Here is a 9827-nt window from a genome sequence, read left to right on the forward strand (position 1 = left end):
GACTTCACCTAGAGCTCCCCTATGATCCAGCAATCCACTTTTGGGCACTTACCCAAAGGTTACAAACAGGACTACACTAAAGTTACCAGCACAACTATGTTTATTGCAGCATGATTTACCATAGCTAAGATATGGAACCAACCCAGATGCCCCTCAGTAGATGAATGGATCAAGAAAATGTGGTATATATACACAATGGAATTCTATGCATCCATCAGAAACAATGACATTGCCCCATTTGTTAGGAAATGGAAAGTCTTGGAAAAAATTATATTAAGTGAAGTAAGCCAAGCCCAAAGAAACATAGGTCCCATGTTTTCCCTTATTTGCAATGTCTAGTATATGGATGAGTCAAGCAGGAAAGATCAGATAATGTCATGTTAGGAAAATGAACGCTTAGTTATATATTAAAATGTTTTTTTCTTTCATGCATTTGTTTCTAACGCATGTATAAGATTATTTCTTTATTGCTTTGTATGTCCCTCGTCCACAGTATAACCCGTGCTTTCACTATATTTGATGTCGTTATAATTTGTGGAGGAGATGGGGAAAAACAAGTCGTTTAAGGATACAGGTGGACCCGTTGCAACCATGAGAAGTACAAGTAGTCATGTCGAAAACGAATTTCACGGGGCTGGGAAGGTGGCTCAGTGGTAGAGCGCATGCCTTGCATGCCTGAGGCCCTGGGTTCGATTCCTCAGCACCACATAAGCAATAAGAAAAAAGCCGGAAGTGGCGCTATGGCTCAATTGGTAGAGCACTAGCCTTGAGCTGAAGAGCTGAGGGACAGCGCCCAGGCCCAGAGTTCAGGCCCCACGACCGGACCCCCCCCAAAATAAAAGAAAAAAGAAAACGAACTTCACAATTTTGGTGCGGGGTCGGGGGGAGGGTTGGCTTTGGGCGGGGGGGTAGGCTGGGAAGGGATGTGAATGAAGGGTAAAAAAATGAGGAGTCTGTAATGCTTGGTAAGAAATGTACTCATTATTTTGCCCATGTAAATGTAACCCCTCTGTACAGTATGTTCACAATAAATAAATAAATAAATTTTAAAAACAAATGATATGTACATATCCTTCCTTTTGCATACTGTCAGCTTTTCCCTCTATCTCCCTCATTCCCTCCCTCCCATCACTGCCCTTGAGTTGCTTCGTTCATTTTCATTAATATCCAATGCAGCTGATGCATCGTTCTAGTGTGTTTTCCTCTATCTATCTCTGATTCTGGGTCCTCTTCTTAGTTTCCCTCAGATGTGTGCATGTATACCTTAAATGTGGTCAGTGGCTTTGGGTTATTTTGTAATGAAACAAGATGACTGGAAGTTCTTTGTTTGTCGAGTTCTGTTTACTTTGTTGTATCTCTTTACATTATGTATTTAATATCTACATATCGAGGAGATCGTTTTCCATTTGTCTCTTTTGTCTTACCTCACTCAAAATTATTTTTAGTTCCATCCATATCCCTGCAAATGCCATTATTTTGTCCTTTCTAATGGCTGCATAATATTGCAATGTATATTGGTACCACCAATTTTGGATCTATTTATCCATTAGGATCATCCAGTAGGGCATCTGGGTTGTTTGCATATCTTGACTATTGTGAGCAGTGCTGCAATAAACATGGAAGTGCATGTGTTCATGTTGTTTAGCATAGATGCCTAAGAGTGTTATGGCTTGGTCATTGGGAAGATCTATGATTAGTTCTCTGGTACCTCCAGACTGCTTTCCAAAGTGGTTGTGTTAGTGTCCATTCCCAGCAGCAATGCAATAGAGTTCCTTTCTCTGCATTTGTCAATGGCTCCCTTCAGCTTTTCTTTTTATCTGACCTTAGGATGCAGACCATGCTGAATGGAATAAGGTGATATCTCAAGATTGTTTTTATTTGCATTCCTTTACAGCCATGGATGAATAGCATTTCCTCATGTGCTTCTTTGCCATTTTTATCTCTTCTGAGAAGTCTCTTTTTAGTTCCTTTGACCATTTAGAAATTGGTTCATTAGGTTTGCGAGAGATTAGTGTATATACTGTAGGCCTTTGTCTGATATATTGCTGGTAAATATTTTTCCCAATTGGTTCTTTCTAGTTTGGTTGCTATGTCTTCAGCTGTGCGGAATCATTTTGTTTTAAAGTAGTCCCATTTGTTGAGTCTCTCCCCAATTTGTTGTGACCCTGGGACTCTGCTAAAGGAGTTCCTGCCTGTGCCTATAAATTCAAGTGTCTCTGTTAGTCTGTGCTTCAGTAGATTCAGATTTTCGGGATTGATGTTATGGTCTTTTATCGATTTTGAGTTGTCAAATATCAGATGATTGTAAGCATGTGGTTTTATTTCTGCATCTTCTAATCTATTCCATTTTTTTTTTCTATTTTATGTAATACCAAATTGTCTTTGTTATTATGGCTCTATAGTAGAGTTTGAAGTCCAGCATAGAGAACCCTCCCTTTTTTTTTTACCGAGAATTGTTTTGGCGCCATTTCCTGGTGTCTTGATATTTTTATGTTTCTATACTTTCTTTATACTTTTCTTTCCATCTTTGCTTTGGTTAATTCCAAAATATATTATTTTTTGAGGTCATTGCGTGAATAGTGTTATTTCCTTGATTTTCTTTTCAGTTTATTTGTTGTTGATGTACATACAGAGAACTGATTTTTTAGGTTTTTGTATCCTGCTACTTTGCCAAATTGGTTTATAAACTGTTTTGGTGTGACGGTTATAGGATCATTATGGTATAATAAAATTTCATCTGCAAAAAAGGAGAGTTTAACTTCTTCCTTCCCAATGCAGATCCCTTTAAAGTCTTTCTCTTGCCTTATTACTCTGGCTAAGCATTCCAGGTCTATATTGAAGAGGAGTGGTTAGAGTGGACATATTTGCCTTGTTCTTAATTTTAGTAGAATTTGTTGTAGTATCTCCTCATTAAGTATAATATTGGCTGTTGCTCTCTTATATATGGCTAACAGAGTTGTAAGAAAATTCCTCTACTATTCTCTTCAGAGCCTTTAACATGAATAAATTTGTATTTTATCAAAAGTCTTTTCCACATCAATGGAGATAATCATTTGGTTCTTTTCTTTTGTCTGTTGTAGGTCCTAAACTGTGGGCCTTGGTGTTGTCCCTCAGATCTTCAGATCAAGGATAGCACTCTACCACTTGAGCCATATTTCCACATGTGTTTTTTTCTGCTTATGTGGTGCTGAGGAATTTAACCAGGTCCTCATGCATGCACTTTATCACTGAGCCATCTTTCCAGCCCATTCCTGACTATAATTAGGTGCTGGTGGCCTGAGTTGTTCAATAACCAGTCTGGGATACACAAGGTAGGCTCTGTTGGTGGGATCCCTGCACACACACAGATCTTTGGCTGTCATGGGTTGTTTCCTGAGGGCTGCTGTGCCTTTCTTTCCAGCCTCTTCTGAAACCTGTGCTCAGCCTCTGACTTCAATCAGGAGAGGTCATTTATGTAGCTCAGTCACCCATCTCCCTGCCTCTTCCTGTCTTTCTGTCTTCAACCTAGAACACACTCTTTGGACATCGGTGGGACCTGTGCTGCTGGGTTTCCCACGGAGGGTACACAGTTTGGATTTCTTCTTCTGCTGGCTCTTCCTGGCTTGAGTGTTTAAGCTCCCTTTCTGCGTTGCTTTTTTTCAAGCCTGGTGGGCTAGGTGTGCTCCAAAGTCTGTTGGGGTCCTTGCACAATTTTAGTGCAACCTGTAGTGCAGGTTGCAGGGGGAAGGGTATGGGTCAAGCTCTGGAGGTTCTTGCCAGCTCTGGTCTCTCTTGGAATGAGGTAAGGCTGTTCCTGTTGGGGCACTTAGCTAGAACTGGTTGAGAGCTGTCGAATGGTGCTGCCACAGATCATTGTCTCTGTGCACTGTAGATTGCAGGTTGCTACCAGGGTTAGCATTGTATTGAGATGATTGTGGGCTGGGCTGGGTGATGGTGGTGGCTCAGGGCCTTTGTTTTACACCATCTCTGACTCTGTTTATGCTATCCTGGTAAGCACCATGGGTGTTTTTGCATTGGCTTCCTATGGGTCACTGTGGTTCTGGGGGCCCAGGAGTTTTGGCAGGATGGATTCGATCCACTTTGCCAGAGAGGGGTCCAATAGGGTGTTTCTGCATGTTCTAAGCTCCGATGTTTTTGTCTCTATTTGCAATGTCCATATCAGCACAGGCACCTGGGAGCCTTCTGTGGATGAACCCCTGTAGTTATTGGCTTCCCACCACTATTGTGATCCCTGGTGAATTTGGTAGGATTATGCAAGGTTGCTTTACTGATGAGGGGTTGGTGAAAGCTCTTTATGAAAGTTCCAAGCTCTGAGATTCCTCTTTTAACTATCACTGATTCTGGCACCAGCACTTTGGGTATGTTCTTCGTGGGCATTCTTCAGATAGCCTACTGTGGTTCTGGGGGCTCTGGGCTGGGCTCTGGTTTGGCACAGACTTACAAAGACATCAATGGTTGGGGAAGGGTCTTCGTGTTTTCTCCCATTGTAATTTTTTTTCCTTTACTTTTTATTGCACCTCTTTTTATCTGGGTGGTCATCTTTTCAGTCATGGGTCTTTTGGGAAAATTGAGCTTAGGAAAGCTCTCTGTTTGTTTGGATAGACCTGTGTTGTTTCCCTACTGTTTCGGCACCATCTTGGTCCTCCTTTCATAATTATGTTTGATGTCAAAATTAGTTGGTTATACCATAGTGTTGAGGAGCTCACAATAGATTTGTCATATCCCTATGGTTTGATGATGTCACAATGGCATGGTGGATCTCAATTGTCATTTACATACAATAATTATGAGTTCTTAAAGGACTGTGATGTCTCCAAAGTTATGTGTTGTCACTATAGTTGACAGGCTTGTGATGTCACAATGTAACACAGTGGTCAATGACATCTAGCTGTATGATGTCACAGTGGCCATGATGTCAGATACCATACATTCCTGACATATTATCATGTGAAAAACAAATTATGAACTTACCTAGAATCTAAGATATCGAAATGGCAACATGTCACAAAAATTAATAAGACAGGACCAATTTGTGATGTCATAATGGGTTAATGATATCACAATAACAATGTGAGGTCACAAAGGGATTGTCATGTCACAATGGTTATGAAGTCAAAATGGGTTTCTGATATTAACTTCATGCCTCATTTGAAAGAAAGAAATCACAACATAGGCATTCACAATGTGTCTATAATGTCACATTGGCTATATGATGCTGTAATAGTTAATGCCATTGGACTTTGGTGATATCAAAATAAGATGATGATGTCAAAATGAAAATTATGGTGTCATAACGGTTTGTGATATTACACTGGCATATCTGTTGCAGTAGTCATTAGTTCACAATGAAAATATGGATAAAAAAATGGGACTGTGATGTACAAAAATGTGTTTTTTCGAAGTTGCTCAGAGGACATAATAGGTTTGAGATGTCACAATTTGATTTTGATGTCACAACAGCAATGTGAAATCACTATAGGACTGTGCTGTCACAGATGTAATGAGGTGATTTCATATTAGTAATATCGATTACATATTCCATTTCAATTGCTCTTAGTTAGAAATAAGTATAAGGGTTCCAAGAAGAAATTTGAAGTCACAAAGGCCATGATTTTGAAAAATGTAATGAAGTTATATTAGTTTTTCCAAAACACAATGGAAGCTTTAAAACAAATATGATATGCTGTCACATCATAAGGGTTTCTGCTATCAACCCAGAGTTCACATTTGGAATAGAATGAAATCAGGGAGTAGGCATTCACAATCTGCCCATGACATCACAATGACAATGTGAAGTAATAATGCTATGGTGAAGTGGTAGGTTGGTGATGACACAATGAACAATGTGATGTTACACTGGTGATGATCTCAGAAAGGCTTTGTGATGATACAATGGCATGTCTGATCTCAATTGTCATAGTATACAATGAGGATAGGGGTACACAAAGGGACTGTGATGTCACAAAGGCCATGTTTTTTTTTTCAATGATTGTAAGAGGTCATAATAGTTTTGTGATGTCACAATGTGATCGTGGCTAAATGCATGAGTGATGTCATATTGATGATGAAGTCACAATTGTTTGGTGCTGTCATTATGAGTTTGTAATATCAATTTCAATTGGTACTTGTTATCAATGAGGATGGTGGAATAAGCACCTGGGCCCCAATCATTTGTGGGAGATAATCATCATCTTGCCCCTATTGCTTGGCCTATGGGAGAGGGAGGTTTATGCTTCTGAAGGGGTTGAGCTGTCATGTAACACACGGAGATATGTCAAGAAGGGATTGGGTATTGTACATTTTGAGAAGTGACAATTGAAAACTTGGGCAAGAGATCTGTTGGAAAGCTGGAGATGTACAGCCCTTATAGAGGGTTATATAGGCTATGTTCATATCAAACGAAGGGGAGAGAAAGAGGGAAAATAACAGGAGGGAAGAAAGTGGTGAGACAGCAGGAGAGCAAGACCTGATAAGAGAGGAAGTTGAGTGAGAGCAGGAGGGTAAGGATGGCAACGCATCAATGGGGCACAGTCCTGTGGAAAGTAGAGAGGCCTAAAAATAAGAAGGAACTGGTGGAAGGGGAATAGGGAAAACCTGGGAGAAAGGACAGATCTGTAGCGGAGTGAGGAAGGGAAAAGAAAAACCTTGTCTTTTGAAGTTTGGAGTTTTGGAGATCATAATTTTGGTATTGGTGGTTTGCAGATGAATTAACAAAGGGCATTGCTGCCCATTGGATGTCTGAGGTTTGGTGTTCAATGCTGCTCTTGACCTGAATATCCAGCCCAGGACAAGATAAACACAGGCCCTTTTGTAGTGTAAGTAATTTTATTATCTTAATCGTACTTTGATGGATTATTTCATGCTTTATAGGACTTAAATTTTGGAGGCCCCATAGAGATAATCCATATGGATGGAACTGGGCCTTGGCCTCTGGGAAAACCTCCTTGTATGTGAGTTTCTCATCCCTCAGGGGTGAAATCCTCCCTAGAGTTGTTGTTTCCTGTGGACCAACAGGGATAAGAATCATTTCAGGGCTAGGAAGGTACTCAGTGGTAGAGTGCTTGCTTGGCAGGCCTGAGGCCCTGGGTTCCATTCCGCAAAACCTCATAAGCAGAAAAAGCTAGAAGTGGCACTGTGGCTCAAGTGGTAGAGTGCTAGCCTTGAGCAGATGAGCTGAGGGACAGGGCCCAGGCCCAGAGTTCAGGCCCCATGACCAGCCAAAAAACAAAAACAAAACCAAAAAACAGAAAAGAAGAGTTATTTCAGACCCATGTAGTAGTGAGAGTCTCAGCAAACTTGCCAGCCTGATTTTGAAACCTCTTCTGGAGCTCATCTGAGGCATTCTCAAGAGGTCATTTGGACCTCCTCTGAAGGATATTTTGGGTAATCTCAAGAGGCCATCCTTGAGAAGCCATCTGGGACCTTCTTGAGAGTTGATCTTGGGTTTCCTTTAGAAGCCATCTGTGACCTAATGTGGAGGTTATCTTAGCCCTCCTCGAGGTCCTCATCTAGGTCTTCCTCTAGTCTAGGGTTTTATTGGTAGGACTTCTGGGACTGACTTCAGTGGAAATATGGGGCTTCTTTGAGAGGCTATTTGGGGCCTCTCCCAGGCCTACCTGGGAATTCCTCTGGAGGTGATTTGGGGTCCCTGTAGAGTCCAATTGGGAATTCCTCCACTGGTCATCTAGGCACTTAAGTGAGAAGGCATCTGGGAGCTCTTCCATGGGTCAGGTTAGGCCTGCTCAACAGGTCATCTCAGATGTCCCCAGTACATTAATAGAAACCTCATCATGAGGCCATCTGGGACCTCCTCTGGAGGTCAACTTGAGACTTCAAGAGGTCACCTGGAGGGTCCTTTAAAGCCATCTGAGACCTCTTTGAGTGGTCTTTTGTAGCCTCCTTGAAAGTCCATCTGGAACCTCTCCAGATGTCATCTAGATTCTCCTCAGTAGCCCTTATGGGATCTCCTCCAGAGGTCATCTTATACCTACTCAAGAGGGCATCACTGAGAGATATGGGACATGTGGTTTTAGGGTTTATGGCTATTTTTGTGTGTTGATAGTTCTGTTTCCTGTATATACCTCTGCTTACTCCTTTTTTTTCCAGGATGGGAGTACAAAATTTTAAAGATCCTGTAACTGAAATATCTTCCTTCTGGTGCTATAGGATCCCCCAGAAAAAGACACATCCTCCTAATCTGTGCCATCAGCATCTCTGATGTTCAGTCCCTCCATACCAGAATTAGTTTCTTGAACCAGCCTGAGGTGGTACACAACAGGCACACTGGGGAGATGGTGGGCAAACCAACTTTCTAATACATGTTGCCTTTACAATTAGTGTCATGTATAAGGGGAAATAGCAAAATCCGTCCTTTTCTGAAAAAGCCCAGGGCCTTATCTCTTTACATCAGCTCACCTGGGATGACTGAGGGCAACTTTTATAGCTGCTTTCCAACTAGGAGGAAGGGAGCGAATCTGGCACAGTGGCTTGAAGGTGGTCCTTGGACCAGATCATTCCCCCACTGAATCCACTTTCCTATTGGAGCAAATCTTTCCCCAGATTCAACCAAGCTGGGAGTAGAACAGCAATCAAGGTAAGGATGTGCTTAGCAATATTGCAAGCCTGTCAACAGGGTAAGGGCAGCGGCTAGGAGGCCAACTATTTGAATTAAGATGAATAAGATTATAGTTCCCCAATGAATCCCTAAATACTTTTCTAGAAAGCCTCCAAGAGGCCTATAGGAACTATATGCCTATAGATCCTGAGGCCCAGGATAATTGAAGAACCCTAAATATGGCTTTCACTACACCGTCGGCCCAGATATTAGGAAAAAAGCTTCACAATTTAGAAGAATTTGAGAAAAGGTATTATTTGAGTTGGTAGCAGTTGCCCATCCGGTGTTTCATAACAGCTATACAGTGGAAGACAAAACAGTCTAAGAAAGGGTTTCACATAGCAGCACCAGGACAGGGATCAAGAGACTCAGGGTAAAGACAGTTTAATTCATTTGCAAATATCAATAGGGAAGCTCTAGGACTAGATGTGTGTGCTTACTGGAAGTAAACAGCAAGGGAAAAAGGAAATTCCAAGGAAGAGAAGGATTAAAAATTACATGTTAAATAGGCAGGTTGCCACTGGCAAACTGTGATTATATCACCTGAGAACAAGGCAAATGAGCTCGGGAGTCTGAAATCCAACTGTGGTAACTTAAAAATCAGCCCACTAAACTTAAGAATAAATGTGGTGATGAAAATTTGAGACATTTCTGTTTGAAAACACAGGCTAAAAAATATTCTAAATCTCAAATACATGCCAATCAAAACCCACAAATAGATTAAAAGTGCATTAAACAGCACAGTGGAGAAAACAAAGAATTATCAGATGTGAAGACAAGATTTGAAGACATAAATCATAAAATTGTGAGTCAAAAATAAAACAAAAATTCACAAAATGATCAGAGAGAAACGCAGAATCAAATGAAATCGAAGTACACAAATCCACAAATCCACAGGTCACAGGCCGAGGAAGAGAAGGACAAAAATGCTTCCATCCTTGCTGACTACAAGCAAGGCAGGGAGAAGATCCTGACACTGTACTTGAAATCAAGGACAGGTAAAAGGAGCTGGTCATGATAAAAAAAAGTGCATTAAACTTTTACCTTTGAAGGGTGTGAGCAAAAATTCAAAGCACCAGAGGAAGAACTGAAAGGCCAGTTAGAAGAATAGACCCAAAATTTTTGTGTCATTGAGAAGAGGCCAAGAAAACTAAGCAGAATAGTAAATGGGTCAAAATACGGATTGTTACTCTTTAGAAAGAGTCAAGAACAC

The sequence above is a fragment of the Dipodomys spectabilis genome, unplaced genomic scaffold (assembly GCF_019054845.1).
Source record: "Dipodomys spectabilis isolate Male_0828 unplaced genomic scaffold, ASM1905484v1 ptg000533l, whole genome shotgun sequence".
NCBI lineage: Eukaryota > Metazoa > Chordata > Mammalia > Rodentia > Heteromyidae > Dipodomys > Dipodomys spectabilis.